Genomic DNA, 19,905 nt, shown 5'->3' with positions numbered 1-19,905 from the left:
TGGTGGGAGTGGCATCAAAGGAACACCTTACACTGATTGTCCTTCAGATGCCAGGCTCTGTGCAAGCAAGTGTGCGGTGGGTGGAGGTGGATGACCAACACAGCCCATCTTCTAGAAGGTCCACAAGGAAGCCAGGAGAGGACAGCAGTGATGCACACGTGAGAGTTTCAATACCAGCATAGTGCACATGAACCTCAGCTCACACACTCAGGAACAGAAGAGATGTGTGTGCTTTATTTTCTGCTGTGATGCTGCCTGATTTCTTTTAGGAGCTCATGTTCAGCTGGAAGGTGGAATTTAACCAGCCAATTCTGGATCCTACCAGGAAGATTTATTACATAGTGCCAAGAGAGCTGGAGGCACACCCCAGGCTGTATTCTGCTGCAATAGCAAATAACCCACAAAATCCCAGTAGCTTAAAACAACCAATTTTTTCTTGCTCATATTTCATGTCTTTCATGGGATTTAGGAGGTTCCACTTACTGCAGTAAAAATCTCAATGAAGAAAGCACAGTCTGATCCCTTTGAAAAGTTTCTATTTTCAAAGGAGAAAGCTTGAACTCCCCAAAATATATTTCATTAAGATGGGACCAGGATTCTTAAATTTTATGCACTGTCTCATTGGTATCTCACAGTTTAGAAGCTGGTAACAAAGAAAAAGGAAACAGGGATTTGAGTTGGTTAATAATAGTAGATTATTATACAGATTAGCTTCATGCCTTGAGTGACTTATTTTACATACACATGGACACATCTCATTTAGTCCTCACAACAGCCCAATGAGGAAGGTATTCATTACCAGTTTTCACAACAACATGAAGGCTCAGAGGGGTTTAGCTAGTTCCCCGAGGCTGCACAGCTGCTCTGGGGTCGTCCTGGGAAAGGAACTAGGTGTTGTTTGGCTCCAACTCACTGTTTCCTCCATCTTGCTCTCACGTTCCTCATTCTGCCATCTGTGAACTTTTTCTTAACACACACACACACTCATCTAGTCTCTGTATCTTCTGTAGCTTGTTCTGCAGCTGTGAGTTCAGGGAAAGATCCTTCCAGTCTCTACTTTCTCTTGAGTGTTTGGGCCAGTTCTGCTATTTTGCTGCTACCCTCAAAGCTGCAGAGAATGTCTTTGTACTTAAGTAGGACAAATTTCAAGCACAATACCTTAGTCCTTTAGTCCTTGATAAACATTCTTTATGTGGATATGTTTACCTAGCTTCAGCTGTCATTAGCAGGGTCATACACGCAGTTACTTTAGATGCTCTTTCAGATTCTCGTTATTCGCATCCATCATCCTCCACACCCATCACTTCATCACATCACCATCATCATGTTTACATGACAGTTCACAGTTAGCACCTGTTGGGCAGTGCTGTTTAACTGTGTGCATACTGGGCTGGGTTCAGAACTTTGCGTTCATTACCTTATTGAATCTTCCCCATAATCACTTGTTGTGTGAGTGAGTTCAGTGACTCACCGATGATCAATAGGGATATTAAGACTTGGCTTACTTATCTTAAATACTACACATCTGATAATTCTTCCTCTCCCTCCATCATCCTCCCACTAGCATTCATTGAGGGCTTATTGCTTACCAAGAACGACAAACTTACTTATTTAGTTCTTTACAGTGACATTTGTGGTAACAACTGTTGTCATCTCCATTTTACAGATGAGTTTACTGAGAGGTAAACTGACTCACCCAACATCACCCAGCTCTGGATCAGCAGAACCTGAATTTCAACCAGGGAGTCTGGTCCCACATTTGCGATCAAACAGGACCACCCCCTGGCCTCCCAGACACACAGGCCCTTGACATCCTGACCCGGCCACTCATCCTTACACAGATTATCTTCCAAGTATCTGGGGACACAAAAAGTAGGAGGGTAGTGGGGTAAATTCATGGTCATCAAATCCTACTATGGAAGGATTTTGCATTTGTATGTGGTTAGAACTAGGGAAAATGTGTCTGGGCTGCAGACATACTCTGACTTGGCACAAAGCCGGCTGTGACTCACACGTCTCTGCAGGGCATCAGCTCCAGACATTTAGCATCTTGCCAGGAAGCTCTGTTTTCCATTTCCCTTTCATTGCTATTTCAAAATTTTAATCAAGGTAGGGCTTGTGAGAGTCTAAAATTGTCCTCACTACAAAGCATGGATGGTGTTCTAGACAGAAAGAAGAGGGGGGATTGAAGTCCATGTGGACATAAAAGAAAGCTACATATGAGATGCTGAGACTGGCCCTATAATCACTCTCGTTTTCCAGCAGCTCCAGCAGAAGCCTGCAGAGAAGCTGCAGTTGGTGCAAGCGTGGTCCTGTCCCTCCCCTGTGGGTCCCGATGCCCTGATGCTCTGGAAACCCCTGGGCTTCATCTCCTCAGCGTCTCTACTCTGTGGGAGCCAAACTAGTTGGGTCAGTGAATGCCCAACGTCAATACTCATCAAGAACGGGTGCTGGCTCCTCCTGGCTCCTCTGCTCTGCTCCGGAGATGGAGATCTCGGCACTCTCAAGGGTCACAGTATTTCCAGAACCTGCAGCTGGGTCTGTGCTGCACACGTGGACTCCGGGAGCATCTGCTTGATGGAGTCCTCGGGTTATGTTCCCCAGGAGCAGGGCCTCCAGGACATCAGCTTCCTCATGGAGAGGAAACTTGTGGTCTCAGCTCTTTGCACCTGCTTAGGCACCAGCCCTGCACCTCATTCAGTCTCTTCACAGTGGACTCTGAACGCAGATGCATATTAGCTCTAGATCCTGGGCTGGGGTTCCTGAGCCCTTCATTGGCAGAGGGAGCAGATGAAGAGGCTGCTGTGCTCAGGGCGGCTGCGTCATTTATAGACCTTGGAGGATGCACTACTTTCTGAGCAATTAGAAGTGGGTTGTTTTCAGAAGTAAGGTCAGATTCTCAAGTCAAGATCCTCATAATTCACCTGTCTGTGTGGAAGTGGAGAAAGTCCCATTTTCAATGTGTGCTCGCCAGAACAAACTCCCCAGATAACTGGGCTGGGAAATGCTGTGTACCTGCCTTCCTGTTTGAGGTTCATAAACATATTAGCTTATAAATGCCTCTAAGCTACACAGTGTCATTTGGAAGAGAAAGAGGAAGGTTCCCCATGGTCAGGCCAGGGTTCCCATAGCCATTTTTGAATATAGGGCCCTTTCTTTGCAGAATGACTGATAGCTGATCCAGAGCAAGTCTTAAAAACTTTATTCTTAGTATGAGAGCTTTCTTCCAATATCCAATCCCCAAACAGACTCTGACATGGCATTGAAAAATACCAGGCAGATTTATTTTGTCTTAATTCAATCTCAAGTGGCAGAAGCACAACTGAAAGTAGCTCATATAACAAAAACATCCAGGGCGATGTCTTCAGGCATGCTCGCTCTAGGGACCTAAGTGACATTATCAAGATTTTTTCCCCCTTTTTTCCATCCTGCAGATCTGATTCCTCCATTTGTGCCTTGGCTCTTCCCATGTGGTATCAAGACAGCTGCTTGGATCTGAGTCTCACTAATATTTGCATCTTCTTAGAAAGCTCAACTTCTTCTTTCTCAATCATTTGAACAAAAAATCCCAGACTGAGTCTCACTGGTCCATCCAGTGCTATGTATCCATCTTTGGGTCAATCTCTGGCAAGAGATTTAATGATTCCGTTAACTGGGTTTGGGTCACACAGCCATCTTAGATCCATGACAGGAACCAGATAATCCGACCACATAGAATGATGATGGCTCATCAAGGAAAATGCAGCTTCAGTTACTCAAAGAAAGTGGACCAATGGAACAGATCTGTAACGGTGCATGCAGACCCAGCAGCACCAACAAATACCCACCATTCTTCAAGCTCCACATAAGCTTACTTGCTCCAGCTGCCCTCCTTCCCCCACAAGCCATGGCTCTAGACTGGCAGATCTCTTCCCATCACTTCAGGGCCACACCTTTTCCAGGTCATCTCTTTTGACATGGAATCATTCACTTCATTATCTTCGTGTGTGTATGTGTGTGTGTGTGTGTGTGTTGGGGGGGGGGTGTTGCGCAAATGCGTGCACACAAGCATGTGAGCACAGGCATCTGCCTTACCTGTTTAATTTGACTCTAAGTTCTTAGGAGACCTGTATCTTATCTCACATTAGCTCCATGACCCCCAAATCTTAGATTAGCCAGAGAGATGGTTTGCAAATATTTTCTCCCATTCCCTAGGCTGCCTTTTCATTTTGCTGATTGTTTTGCTGTTCAGAGCTTGTTTTGCTGTTCAGAGCTTTTTAGTTTGATGTAGTCCCACTTGTTTATTTTTATTTATTTATTTTTTATAATTTTATTTATTTATTTATTCATTGGCTGCGTTGGGTCGGTGTTGCTGTGCGGGCTTTCTCTAGTTGCGGAGAGCAGGGGCTACTCTTCATTGCAGTGTGTGGGCTTCTCATTGCGGTGGCTTCTCTTGTGGAGCTAGGCACTTGGGCTTCAGTAGTTGCAGCATGCAGGCTCAGCAGTTGTGGCTTGCGGGCTTTAGAGTGCAGCCTCAGTAGTCAGGGCCCACAGGCTTAATTGCTTCGTGGCATGTGGGATCGTCCCGGCCCAGGGTTCGAATCTGTGTCCCCTGCATTGGCAGGTGGATTCTTAACCACTGCACCACCAGGGAAGTCCCCACTTACTTAGTTTTTATTTTGTTGCCTATGCTTTAGGTGTCATATTCAAAAACTCATTGTCAAGACCTATGTCAAAGACATTTTTTCCTGTTTTCTTTTAGTTTTATGGTTTCAGTTCTTATACTTAAGACTTCATTCATTTTGAGTTAATTTTTGTGAGTAGTATAAGAAATGGGTCTAGTTTCATTCTTTTACATGTGAATATCCAATTTCCCCAGCACCATTTATTGAACAGACTGTCTTTTCTCCATTGAGTATTCTTGGCTCCAGCCTCATTCTTCTTTTCAGGATTGCTTTGGGTATTTGTGGTCTTTTGTGGTTCCATATAAATTTTAGGATTTTTTCTTCTGTAAAAAATGTGTTGGAATCTTGAGAGAAATTACATTGAATCTAAAGATGGTTCATGGTAGCATGGACATTTTAACAATACTTAATTCTCCCAATTCACAAACATGGGATACATTTCCATCTATTTGTGTCTTCTTTGGTTTACTTGGTCAATGCTTTGTAGTTTTCAGTGTAGAAAATTTTCACCTTCTTAGTTAAATTTATTTCTAAGTATTTTATTCTTTTTGCTGTTTATTGCAAATGGAATTGTTTATTTATTTCTCTGATAAATTGTTGTTAGTGCATAGAATTTTTTACTACTGATTTTTTATGGTAATTTTGTATCCTGCAACTTTACTGAATTTGTTGATGAGAGCTAATGACTTTTTGGAGGAGACTTTAGGATTACAAAATCATGTCATCTGCAAATATAGATAACTTTACTTCTTTCTTTCAAATTATGATACCTTTCATTTTTTTTTTTTTTGCCTGATTGCTCTGGCTAGACTTCCAGTGCTATGTTGAATAGGAATGGTGAGAATGGACACCCTTGTCTTGTTCCTGATCTTAGAGGAAATGCTTTCAACCTTTCACTGCTGAGTGGGATGTTAGCTGTGGACTTGTCATATATGGCCTTTATTATGTTGAGGTATTTTCCTTCTGTAACTTTTAAAGATTTTTTTTTTATCACAAACAGATGTTGAATTTTGTCAAATGCTTCTTCTGCTCTATTGAGATTATCAAATGATTTTTTTGTTTCATCCTGTTAATGTGATGTGTCACGTTGGATGATTTGCATATGTTGAATCACCGTTGCATCCCAGGGATAAATCCCCCTTGATAATATTGAGTGATCTTTTTAATGTGATGCTGATTCGGTTTGCTAGGATTTTGTTGAGAATTCTTGCAACTAAATTCATCAGGAATATTTACCTGTAGTTTTCTTTTCTTGTAGTGTGATGGTCCTTATTCTGGACCACCTAGTCAGGAGGGTGCTCATCATTGGAGCCACTCAGCACCTGCAGGTGGCAACAAAGCAAGGCCTGTGGCTGGCACCTGGGCTGGGTCATACACATTATGGAGTATAGTAAACGGACTATAAAAAGTATGTAATTATCCTTAAATGGGATGTATCCTTTTCCCTGTAAATGTACTTGAACGTTCTAAGCTTTTAATTAAAACTAAGGCACGTGTCACTCCGTTCTGAGACCATGAATAAGAACTGAGAAGATGGAGATGGTGCTAAAAGGATTTGGGTGTTGATGATGTAAGCTAATTGCAAAGCTGTTCCATAAAATGCTTTTTGTTCTAGAATATTGAAATGGACTTTGATGTCTTTTGAGAGCCTGGATGCATTTTTATTAATGCAGAGCCTCCTTTCTGTTATGTATGCTCTGCCTGAGTGTGTATTTTGTGCATGTGTGTGTTACCTATCTCTATGTGGGTACCACATGGCTCCAGTTCTTCTAGTGTTTCCCTGTGGTGCATTGTGCACTGTCTGCCTGTCATCTGTTGGTGTGCAGCCTACACGGGCACTCACTTGGGGCGGGGGGGGCTGCTTCCGTGTGTTGTCTGCCTCACCTGGCTTCTGTGTTACCTGAATGCATTAGCATCCCCTGTCATTTGTACACGCCACGTGTGCCTGGTGTCAGGTAAGTCTCTTGTGCCCTGTCCTTGTGTGTACATGTTGCTGCTGTTTCTGAGTGTTGCCTCCATACAGCCTGTGGGTGCCACCTACATGTTACCTGTGCCTGCTGCTCCAATGTGTTAACATTTTCACACGCTCCAGTATATGTGATTGTTACGTGAGCTGTTTGTGGGCTACTCACATGTATTACCTCTATGTTTTGGTTTGTGTGGTGCTGCCTGTGTGATATCTGTGTCACCTGTACACATGCTACCTGTATGTTACCTGTGGGTGACACACGAGTATTGCTGATGTGATGACGTACTATATGTTGCCCTTAGGCCAGTGTAACCTGGCCTGCTACCTCTGTGAATGTTGTCCACGAGTTGGGAGCTCTGTAACACCGCATCGCCCCCATTCTGCTGTGAGGGTCAGGAAAAGTGCAGACTGGCAGAAATCTTTGAGAAGCTCCAGGTTCTCGAGCTTCTTCCCCCGTGTCTAAGTGGGTAACTGGAAGCGCATCCATCGTCTTCACCAAAGCCAGGCCTGTGTCTCCTCACGCCTCTCTGAGGCCCCTTTCTTTTCTCAGGGCGCACACCCCTCTGGCCGGGGCTGCAGTGCAGCGAATCCACCACGGCCGAGGGGTTTCCCTCCAGGGCAGCGGGGGCGGGGCTGGGGTCTCAAGGCCTCCTCAGGGCAAAGGTGGGGGGGCAGAGGGTGTCCGCAGTGGCCCCTCCCCCTTGGCCCCGTTGCTCCACGCTGCGCCCTCCCCCCCGCACCCCCACCCCCGGGACGGGCTCCTGGATCCGCCTTTTTACAGACGAGAAGACCGAGGCCCGAGGGTCCAGGCTCGGACCGAACACCCGGGAAACGAAACCATCCAGGGTCTAGTTTCTGCTCTGTCCCCTCTGCAGTAACGAGGCCTCCTCCCTGGAAAGTGACAGACCCGCCTCAAACCTGCTCAAGAAAAAAGGGGTGGGGTTGATGCGCTTCTGACCTGCCCTCTCTGCGGCACATGGCCAGCTTTAGGCCTGGCTGGATCCAGGGCTCCAGTGACGTCATCAGAACTCAGTTCTTCCTTCCACCTCATACCTTTGCCTTCGTTTGGCCTGGTTTCATTAACAGGCCCCAATCTCTGTTGTCAGGCACCTTCAGGCCCCTTCATGGTGACAAGATGACAGCTAAGGGCCTCCTCATCTCTTCTCAGAGCTGAGACTTTCCCATCAGCCCGGGGAAAGGCCTGGTGCTCACTCTGATTGGATTGAATGAGGTCATGTGACCATCCCTGACCCAATCACTGCAGCCAGGATACAGCCAATGGGAAGTGTAAGAGCCTTTTCTGTTGACTCGGGAGAAACTCTAACACTCACTCTTATTGGACTTGTTGAGGTCATGTGACCAGCTCTGGACCAATCATTGCAATCAGGGCAGGGCTTTACTTGACCTGACCTGAATCACAAGCCTACCTGGAGCCAAGGTTGCTCTGCCTGGATCACAGGTCTGAGCATGGCTGGCTGGTTCCTGGGTGAAACTTAGGGCATTCTTAGAAGGAGAGGTGGATGCTGGGAGATGTCCTCCACAGAATCTGGGTCAATGCCCCAGAGGCTGCCAGTTGCCCCCCACATGGGAACCCTGAAGGGAAGAGAGGTGGGGTTCCAGTATGGTCCTCACTTCTGGTCCTGGACACCAAAAGTGGCATCTTTTAGACCCTCTGACCTCAGCCAGAGCCCAGAACCACCAGGGCTAATACGACCTAGACATTCCAGGCCAGAGCCCAGGATCAGCCAAGAGTAAGGCCTCCTGGACAGCTCTGAACAGCGCTCAGCCACCCCACCCCGTGTCCTGCTGTTTCTCTGGTCCTGCAGATTCCTACCAGGCTCCCCACAGCCCGGTCACAGGCTAATGGCTCTCTGAGCCTACCTGTAATGGGCTCCTTAAAATGGTACTTTCATATTTTGAAGGTTTAAACCTGAGTGTATCAGTGTGAAGATGTGGGGCTTTGTGCATTGACCGAATATAAATTATACTGAGCTCTGGAAGGTCTTGAGGTGCTAATGAAATTTGAAATTTTAAGCTGATTCATGAACCTGGAAGCTGATGAATCATCCACAGGAGCTGCAAGGTATCAGTGAGCCTCAGACTGTGGATGTGTTTATTGGTGCTAAACCCCAGTCCTGGGATTCTCCACTTGATTTAGAAACCAGAAATATTGCCTAACGAAATGCAAAGCTCACAAGACTCTAGAATCAGAATGAGAGATTCTGGTGGGAACGGCTCCCAGAAGTAAGGTCTAGGATGGGGACACAACAGCCCCAATCCAAGTGAGGTGGGCACACTCCTGTGGTGGCAGGTCTGCCCTTAGGTGGAGAGCGTGCCCAGACTGGCTGCCCTACTGTCCGCCCTCGGTGCTACTGTAGAGAATCCACATCAGCAGTTAAGGAGCAGGAACCCAGAAGGGCAAAGGCTGAGCCCCGCACGGCACTCAGACCTTCACGCTCCTCCAGAAATGTCTGAGGCTCAGCCTTTTGTGATCTCCTCTTCATGGGCAAGGCTTCCTCGCCTGAGCCCCCTGGGAAGCCCTCCCAGACCCCAGTCTGCCCCTAATACTCCCTCCTCTGAGCCTTCCCAGCACAGGCAGAGCCCCATCAGAGAGCTTATTTATCTCCTGTGTCTTGGAGTTAGTCTCACCCATCTGGAGTAATGGGATTGCTGGGTGGCTGGTCATGACTCACTTCTATACCAGAGCATTTGACATCCTTGTCGAGCTCCTCCCCCCTCTGACATGGTGACAGACAGCAGCAGCCTGGGTCCTGGGGCGACTGTGGTGAGCTGAGCATCACTGTCTCGTTATGACTGACGTGAGAAACAGACAGTTGTTTGAAGTCACTGAGCTGTGGGGATTGTATGTGACTGCTGCAAACCTTTGCTTTCCATGCACTAGCCAAAAAATAGCTCTTATAATAGAATGGAAGTCTTGGGCAGCAGGCAAAGTTTCCTTCACAGCCACTTTTAGCTAATCTGTTGCATGAGCTATTGCCCTGTTATCTTGCGTTCCAGGGCTCAGAGCCAGAACTTACATTTCCTCTAAGATCTTATCCTGCAAAGACTAGAGTTAATTTATTCTTTGCTTCTGGTACATCTCTTTTATTAGTTCTAATGTGTTTATTCTTATCATTTCCAATCAGTCTTTTAAAATTTTATTTGTGTATTTATTTGTGCTTCCGTGTTCTCTCTTCATTTTAGAGATGGGGAATTTCATTCAGCTTTGTCTTTCATTTAATGTCTCCTCTGGGCTCTCAGGGGGCGTTTCTTCTGTGGTTTTTCAAAACTAATGAATATGGTTTAGAATATTTCTACTGAGTGTTCTCACCTCTGAATGGAGGGTTCACTATTTATAAACAAGGATCTGAGGCTCAGAGAGTGTGATAGTAACCACTGATAGACTTTCAGTTAGGTCAGAAAGACGGGGGAGGGGAGGGAGGCTACACAACTATTAGATTAAGTTAAATGTTCAGAAAAAATAAATACTAAAACCTTTGTCAGCACTGTATAAATTTAAGAAAGGACACATATTTTTTCTTCAGTGTTTACTATGTTCATTTAATGAGACGCTTAAGCCACATTCTGAAAAAAAGAAACTGACAGTTCTGGATACATATTGTTAATAAAGCGCTATCGTCTTAACCTCAATAGACACTAATGCTCAAAGGGGCACCACCACTGAAGGTACCCAACTACCACCCATTGCTTGTCAAACTATTGCCCACCTCCCTGGTTTCTGACTCAGCTCTCTGGAAAATCTGGAATATTCTGCACACATTCAAAATGCAATGAATATTTTTCTCATACTTTCCACTCTGCCCACCTGGACCTGGATAACTGTTCTCACTGTTCATTTCAACATGTGCCTCCCACTGACACTCATATTTAAAGGCATGTACAGTAGAAATAAATTTAGAAGAGATTAAGTGAAACAAATATTCAGAATAGCATTCGGACTTGACACAGAACCGTTTCATGTCTGCTACCAGTCAGTATCCAGGTTTATGAATTAATGCAAGTGGTTTCCATTGCCCACCAGGGATGATGCATATTCCCTGCCTGGAGTGATCACATGAAAACTCACCCCTCAGACCTTGGGGAACAGGCCTCAGGGTCGATGTGTGGAAATAACGAACCCGTGAGAAGTATTCACATGAGTGATCTCAGTCCTCGAACAGGCCTACAAGGTACTATTTTACCTCCCTCTCTCTGTCTCTCTATCTCTCTCTCTCATCCCAGCATTGGTCATGATCTCACATTTAATGGGGATATAGGACAGGTTGGTACTAACATATATCACAGCGGTGATCAGTGTGGTGCATGCAATATTGGAGGCGGGGGAGATGGGGAGGGCACTGGGGGAAGATAAGGATGGTGTCAAGTGGGTATGATTCACTCCAGCCCAAGTGTTTGGGGTCACTGCCACAGCCTCTTGAATCTTGATGAAGGTGAAGCCTTATTCATCCAACTGATATTCCTTGAGTGCCTGCCACGTGAAGGCAATGGATTCTTAGCTATGACACCAAAAGCATGACTGACAAAGGAAAACATAAATGGGATTCCATCAAAATTTAAAACATTTGTGCTTCAAAGAACACTATCAAGAAAGTGAAGAGAGAACCTACAGTTGAGAAATTACCTGCAAAACACATATTGGGTATCCACAATATATAACGAAATCCTGAAACTCATTGCAAAATAGTCAACAACCTAATTAAAAAAATGGGCAAGTGACTTGAATAGGTATTTTTCCAAAAAAAGATGTATAAGTGGATAATTAGTACATGAAAAGATGCTCAGCATCGTTAGTCTTTGGTGAAATGCAAATGAAAACCATAATGAGATACCAGTCCATTTCCAGAAGGAAGCACTGGCAAGGATATTGAGAAACGAACTTTTGTGCATTACTGGTGGAAATGTAAAATGGTTCAGCTGCTGTGGAAAACAGTTTTGATGATTCTTCAAAAAGTTAAACATAGACTTAGTATATGATCCAGCAGTTTCAGTCGCAGGTATGCACCCAAAGGAATTGAAACAGGCTCTTAAACAAATCATTTGAGCATGAACGTTCATAGTGGCAACATGACCACATAGCTAAAGGTAGAAACAGCCCAAGTGTCCATCAAAGAATGAATGAACAAATTGTATATCCATGTATATTAATATTTATAATGTGTTCAGTCTTAAAAAAGTAATGAAGTACTGATACATGCTATAATGAAGATGAACTTTCAAAACCTATAATAAGTGAAAGAATCCAGATACAAAAGGTCACATATCCTATGACTCCAGTTATATGAAATGTCCAGAATAGGTAAATCCATAGAGACAGAATGCAAGTTGGTGTTTGCCAGATGGAGGGGTGGGAGATAGTGAGAAAATGCCTAATGGGTAGGAGGTTTTATTTTTTGGGGGGGATAATTCAAAGTGTTTTGGGGCTAAATAGAGATGTGGTTGCGTAATGTATTAAATGCCATGGAATTGTTCCACTTCAAGTGGTTAATTTTATGTTATGTTAACATCATCTCAAAAAAAATTGAGCAGTTTAGTGTAAAATTCGGATTTCTGGATTCTCTTGAACAGTCAGGGTTCTGGTAACCTCAGGTTCCATGCCCACATGGGTTCCTGCTGAGCAGTGAACATACCCTCATGGAGACATGGTCTCATCAGCTTACCCAGCCCCACCTGGTCCATTATATCCTGTAACCACCTGCTCCAGTGTCTCCTAAGGATTCCAACTTTGTATCAATTTGTATTCACTGAGCAAGCATTTGGAAATTGCGAGACTGTTCTTGACCTTGAGAAGGATTGGCTTTCAGCCAGATGAGGTAGACAGGCAATTCAAAAAATCACGGCAAACATCAAGTGCAGGGAAAGGGAGTAGGTCTAATCTTATTCAAGTCCTTGATAGTATTGTAGGCAGAGTAACAGTCTCCAAAGATGTCTACACCCTAATGCCAGAACCTGTGACTATGTTACCTTACATGGGGCTGTGCAGATGTGATTAAGATTAAGATCTTGAGATGAGGAGAGCATCTTGGATTATCCAGGCGGGCCCAACCTAATCGCATGAATCCTTAAAATAGGATAACCTTTCTTAACTGGGCCAGAGAGATGAGGCAGAAGAAGGGGGAGAGATTTGAAGTGGGAGAGGGATTTGACTGCTACTGGTGGCTCTGAAGGTGGAGCAAAGGGCTGTAAGCCAAGGCATGTGGGCAGCCCCTAGCAGGTGGAAAGACCTTCATGTGATGGGCAGAAGGAAACAGGGATTTCAGTCCTACAACAAGAAACTGACTTCTGCCAACAACTCGGATGAGTAAGGAAGCAGGTACTCCCTTAGAGGCTCCAGGAGGAAACTCAGCCTGCAGACACCCCGATTTTAGCCCAGTGAGACCCATGTCAGACTTCTGACCTGCAGAACTGTGAGGTAACAAATTTGTGTTGTCTAAAGCCATTAAGTTTGTGGTAACTTGTTAAGTCAGCAATAGGAAACTAGAGAGATGGTTGTGTTTCTGGAAGTAAGGAAGAGCTGACCTTCAGCCCGCACAGGCTGGCAGGTTGCTCCACCTGAAGCTAGGTGTGTGTGCAAGGTGTTGCAGTGGAGCTGACCTTGTTTGATGAATAAAAATAAGATGTGGTGAGAAGGATAAGTGCAGCTGCCCAGGTGGGAAGGTTGGTAGTGTTCACCATTATCCTGAAAGGTAGGTGTTGTGTGCTGGTCTCAGCCTATCAATAACCAATTTGTGGCTGGACCAGCCCTTGTGGTTCTTATTATGACTGCAGGATGCCCTTCAGGCCATCAAGGAACTTTGGGGAAAAAAGGGTTTATTACTTACAGGATCTGGAAATACATGGCACACCTAGGGCCACACCACGAGGTCATGGGTAGAGAGAGCACGAGCGAGTGTGGGTCTGGGGTTCTGCTTTTATTGGGGTCAGGGTGGGGGCCTAAGGTTTCTAGAGCTCACTCTTTATTGGTAAATTTAAAACATGAGTGGGAATTTAAAGCTCAGAAAGAGAAAAAACAAGTGGTCCAAATGGTCATCTATCAAAATCAATCAAGATCTTTAAAACAAAGGAGCCCCAGTGGAGGTAGGCGGCCTGGCTCTTGACGGCTGCCCATGTATTTATTTGAGATGGCCATCTTTGAAGTGGATGCCATCTTTGAAGTGGATGCCGTCTTTGAAATGGATACCTCTTTGAAGTGGATGCCTTGGCAATCAAAGCTTAAGTCAGGCACTTGCTGTACAAAAAAGAGAAGACCCAGCTGTCAGGGTTTACCTTACTATAGGACAAGGTGAGTCAGTCCCAAATCACCACAGCCAGAATCTTGAGAGCTAATTACCTACATACAGAGTGAGATGCTGCCCTTGGCTTAGCAAGCTTGGCAAAGAATCAACAAATCAACCTCCTAAAAATGGTAAGGAAAGGAAATAGATTTGGAAAATGGGTGATGTGCTGATGTGCTGTCATTTTCTAAAAGGTTGTCATGTTTGTGCTTTTTGTGTCCTATGAAAATAATACATCTGAAGGTTTATTTTGTTAAGAAAGCTAGTCTTTTTTTTTTTTTTGGTTTAACAGTATATTTTTAATGAGATTCTGTGCATGGTTTCTGAAATAGGGACCATCGCTCCTCTCTTCTCCACCTCTCTCCTCCATTTAGTATAATGGAATCATGTAGGTTTTTTTTTCTGGAAATGCCTTTTTTTTTTTAAGAACTTTTATTGAGATATAATTGACATACAATAAACTGCATGTATTTAAAGTGTACAATATGACTTTTTTTCTTATGAGTAATGTATATATGACAATCCCAATCTCCCAATTCATCCCACCCCAACCCCCCACTTTCCCCACTTGGTGTCCATATGTTTGTTCTCTACATCTGTGTCTCTATTTCTGCCTTGCAAACCGGTTGATCTGTACCATTTTTCTATATTCTGCATATATGCATTACTATACGATATTTGTTTTTCTCTTTCTGACTTACTTCACTCTGTATGACAGTCTCTAGGTCCATCCATGTCTCTACAAATGTCCCAGTTTCGTTCCTTTTTATGGCTGAGTAATATTCCATTGTATATGTGTACCACATCTTCTTTATCCATTCATCTGTTGATGGACATTTAGGTTGCTTGCATGACCTGGCTATTGTAAATAGTGTTGCAATGAACGTTGGGGTGCATGTGTCTTTTTGAATTATGGTTTTCTCTGGGTATATGCCCAGGAGTGGGATTGCTGGGTCATATGGTAATTCTATTTTTAGAGGAAATCTAGTCTTTATGTTTTGTACTTTTCATACACTTTCTGAAGGTTCTCAGGGAGGGGTTGATTTTTTCTTTCAACCACGCACCATTCCTCTTTTTTTAAAAAAATAAATTTATTTATTTATTTATTGGCTGCATTGGGTCTTTGTTGCTGCACGTGAGCTTTCTCTACTTGTGGTGAGTGGGGGCTACTCTTTGTTGTGGTGCGTGGGCTTCTCATTGCAGTGGCTTCTTTTGTTATGGAGCACAGGCTCTAGGCTCGTGAGCTTCAGTAGTTGTGGCACATGGGCTCAGTAGTTGTGGTTCACAGGCTGTAGAACACAGGCTCAGTAGTTGTGATGCACAGGGACAGTTGCTCTGAGGCATGTGGGATCTTCCCAGACCAGGGCACTGCACCACCAGTGAAGTCCCTATTTTTCTTATAGTCAGGGAATTCTTTCAGCTTCCCTTGTCATCGCTAGCTGTACCAGCTTTGGGATTGATTCCAGAGTGGCCTTTGTGTCCTGTGGCAGGTGACACAGCAAATTCTTAGGATGATGCTAAGCCTATGTCCAAGAGACAGGCACAACCAGGATGTGGACTGGAGACCCAGGACCTTGGCCGCCTCCTAAATTTCCCCAACATTCACTCTTTCTACTGATGCTGCTGACTGTATTGTGGGCCAGGTCCTCCCTGGGTGCTGGGTGTGAGCAGCAGTAGGAAGATGAAGTCCTGAAGATCAACCCACATGTCAGAGATTCTGGGAGGCCGAGACAGCGAGGGGCAAAGGGCAGAAATCTGCACCATGTAAATTCAGGTGGGAGGTCATTTTGGCTCTACCTCAAACATTATCAGTTGGATTCCCAGGAGACTGGCTGGGTTATTACCAATGTGACAAACCTCTGCTGTGTCCAGTAGCCCCAGGCCTCACCCCGGCATCTCCCTGGGTCTGCAAGAAGACACAGCGCTGTCCTATGGAGGAGATGGACCTCCCTGGGAGATCTGAGGTCTCAAAGAGCAGGGAGTCCTGGATGGTGGGAGGCAGGAGAGTAAGGGTGAGGTACACCCAGAAACCCGGGAAGTAGAGATGCCTTGCTGTAAAACTGGAGGATTCCAAGGGGGATGGCCCACTGCATCTGAGGTCGGTTAAGTAGTTTTCCTTGTATAAGTGACTATGGGAAAGAGAAGTAATGGGGGAGAGGGGAGGAGACACTGATCCTGGCTGACGCAAGAGCCTGAGGGAACACAGGGAAAGGTTGAGCCGTGTCAGCTCTCACTCAGGTATAAATTAAAAATCATCTCATGTGAGCTGACTGAAAATGACAAGCTTCCGTACAGATGACAGTCTGGAGGAAGGAGATATGAAGAAATGAAAGGGATGCTCTGACTGAACTTTAATAACTCACAGGCATGTGTGAAAAGTGAGATTGTAGGGAATCAGAAAATAAATTTTAATCTAAAAGAACAAATAATACAATGGTAGTTCTAGTTCCTGTTATTCTTCTAAAGTCTAGGCTTAAGCATCAGGGCTGAGTCAATAAGAAATATGGGTTGGGGCAGCCAGATGAGGAATAAAAATATCACTGTATGAAGAAATACTTGAGTCCAGGGTCCTAGTTATGAAAAAGCATGTGATAAAGCCCTTTAAAATCTAGTGCTTCATTCACAAATGCCCTGAAATACAGCATGGCAAATTTCAAAACGATTTCTTCACCCTTTACTGCATCATGTGAAGATGAAGTTAACAACCACCATTTTCACGGAGCCCCTCCTGGGTGACGGGCCTCGTGCTGAGGGGCTTAGATGGGTCATCTCATTCCAGCCTCTCCCAGTGAGGTTGGCTCTTCTATCACCCACACTCACAAAGGAGGAAGCTGCGGCACACAGAGGTTACAGAGTTGGCCACACATCCAGGGAGGGGTGGAGCCAGGATTCCCACACAAGCGTGTTCCACTCCCAGCTGGTGGGCCCTCGTGCCCAGGATGGAGCATGGGGTGTGTGTGTGTGTGTGTGTGTGTGTGTTGCCACTCAAGACATAGGGCCACGAAAATAATGACAACATAGAATTCACATCTTACACAGGGTTTAGGATTAAGTTGAGTTTCTTAAAAGTTATGAGTAGCCAAGCACTGGCACAGAGCACAGCTTTTAATTTTTGTTTTTCCTCTGCTGAGCATAAGATGAAACATGTGCCTCTTTTGTAGGGCCATTTTGAGTGAAAAACACAATTTTAAACACCCAATCATCTCAGTGTGGTGAAGATATTCACCGCCTGGAGAGAGATGAGGGGACAACAGATTCCCATGCTCTGATTGCTGCATTTGGGAGATAGACTCCTTAACAGGAATGACCCAAATGGTTTAAATAGTTTTCCCTCTCCCTCTTCCTACTCGCTCCCTGCTGTTGAGTGTATGTATCTGGACTTAACACCTAGATGAGTGTGTGCCAGGATCCACTGTGAACCGTACCATAACTTAGAACTTCCTTGGTGGACTTCCACACGGTGAACTCCCTACGTTGACTCCCCGTTCCCTCTGCACACGACGACCACGTGCCGAGTCAGCCACTTTCCAGTCCTGGCCTCACCAGAGGAAAAGCACTTCAGGTACACCTTGTGAAGGAGCCCCACACACCACACACATACTCAACCAAGAGGCTCAGTTTTATCCTCAGAACCTCCCTTCTGGGAGGAGCCCTGCATCTGTGTGGAGCATCCCCCGTGGAGACCAGGATCTTCCCTGGTCATGGAGTCTGGTTGAGTGAAGGGTTGTCCTGCTGAATAGCACGACATTTTATAACCTTGTGTTGAAAGAGGGGAGGGCAGGTGTGAGCCGTCTCTGCAATGTCCTCAGAGGTGAGGGCCTTGGATTTGGGTGTGGTGTCCTGGATTGACTGGGGTGGTCAGAGGAAGCCTCTCTGAGGAGGTGGCATTTGGGCTGAGCCCTGGCTGGGGAGGTGGGAGGAGAAAGTTCTAGAAATGGGGGGGGGGCTGGGTGTGGTGTGTGGGAAGACAAAAGAGAGAGGAGGGCTTGTGAGTCCTGTCACTGGGGTCTGGCTGTGGGAGAAGCTGGCCTGGATGTCGTGCAGCCCCTGACTGTCTGTGGGTCCTCCCTTCCCAGGGGACATTTCCGTCAGCATGAATCTCACTTCCGAGGGTGGAAACCAGACGTCGGCGTCACAGCCCCCCTTGCCGCTGGGCCCAGTCATGTGACCCACGCCCACCAATCCAAGGCCTCCCTTGAGCCTCTGCTCTGGAAGACACAAGATGGCGCTGACAGAACCCATGAGGGTGGTGGAGCTGGCAGGGAGCCGGGCCTCAGCAGGGAGGGATGGCTCTGATCGATAAGGTCCAGTTCCTGGGGCCAGTGGCCATGGTGGGGTCTGGCTCGGTTGCCCTGGTGTGGGGCAGGCATTTGTTCCCCAGGAAGGACCTGAGAGCCTCCTGACGTCCACCCTGTCTGCCCACCTGGCGGCTTCACCTGTGGCCTTCACCTGGGGAGGGTTGGAAATGCCCAGGCTCGGACACCCTCCCCTCACCCCCCACCTGCGCGCACATTCACACTCAAGGATGCTTAAACATGCTCCTCTTCTACTTAACCCAGCTGCAGGGGTTCCTGTCCTTCCAGTCACCAACCCTGATGATGTAGCAGCCCTGGGAGGAGTTAACCAGGGGGTGAGGTGCCCTGGTTTATCCTTTAAATGTCTGTCCTGCCGCTGGGCTCCAGAGGGGCAGGAGGGGAGGCCCAGCCAGGAGGCCATGACTTGTCCAGAGAAAACACATCGTTATCACAAGATAGGCAGACAGGCACATATCTTGCGCAAAGACCGAGACACACCTGCAAACTTAGACTCACACACACGTCACAGAGGCTCACACACACAGATTCCCATGTGCAAATTCAGAAACATCCCTATTAGATCAACTCGATGGTGGGTGATGCCTTAGAGGGCCAGGACAGGGAGGGTGCGAGGGAGTTGCGGGAGGGAGGAGATATGGGGATATATGTATAAATACAGCTGATTCACTTTGGTGTACCTCAAAAGCTGGTACAAAAGTGTAAAGCAATTATATTCCAATAAAGAACTTAAAAAAGAAAAAAAAAAGAAACATCCCTATTTATACAGGGAACACAGACCCACAAAGACACAGGTGGGCGCTGCCCCAAAGCTGCTCGTGTTTTGTGCCCCTAGAACCACAGGAAAGAGCCAAGCCTGCCTCTCACCCTCCTCTGACCTTTCAGCTAAAGTTTAACATCCTAATCCGTGGTATTCAGTTTGGAAGATTGGATCCTGTGATGAGCAGTCCCAGCTCCAGGCCAGATGAGATGCCTGTGTCCTGCCTATCTCAGGGAGGGTCACACAGTTCCATTCCCCATGGCTGCAGATTAGTGTGGACCAAATGCTAATGGCTTGTTAGCTGGGCTGGTGGGACCAGCATTGAACCCCGGCAGCGTGTGCTGGCAGTGGACACCTTTGCGCTGTGGCTGTGACCCTGGGTTGGTGACACGGTGTATATCAGTTGTGCATCAGCCAGGTGTTCTGACATTGGGGACATCAGCTTCTGCCCACGATCAGCTGTAAACACTATTTATACCTTGGCAAGTCTATCCCACCAATCAATTACAGGGAAGAAAATCACATTTGAGAGACAGACATTCCATAGTATATTGCACTTCAAATCATAATTCTGTGAAATCTCATTATTTGTGTCTAGACTGAAAGAAATTTAATTTTGATTATTTAACTACATTTCCAGTTGCCCTTATGAGGAATGCTGTTTTTCCAAAGGTCCTCTGTCTCAGTCATTGAGAGTGGGTTATTTTTCCTGATGCGTCTGAACCTGAGCAGCACCATCATGGGCTTCTAGAAGTTTCCACGGGTCTCAGGATTTGATTCTGGAAGGACAGTAAATCCATCCTGGGCTGTTTGCTTTCATCACGGTTATTGTCCTTGTCACCACCATCATCGTCACAGTCCCCATCATCGACATCATCGTCACCACCACCAGCACGGCCAGCACTGA

Source organism: Hippopotamus amphibius, chromosome 8 (genome assembly GCF_030028045.1).
Source record: "Hippopotamus amphibius kiboko isolate mHipAmp2 chromosome 8, mHipAmp2.hap2, whole genome shotgun sequence".
NCBI classification, from domain to species: domain Eukaryota; kingdom Metazoa; phylum Chordata; class Mammalia; order Artiodactyla; family Hippopotamidae; genus Hippopotamus; species Hippopotamus amphibius.
The sequence above is the reverse complement of the archived record's forward strand: the minus strand, read 5'-3'. Positions refer to the sequence as shown.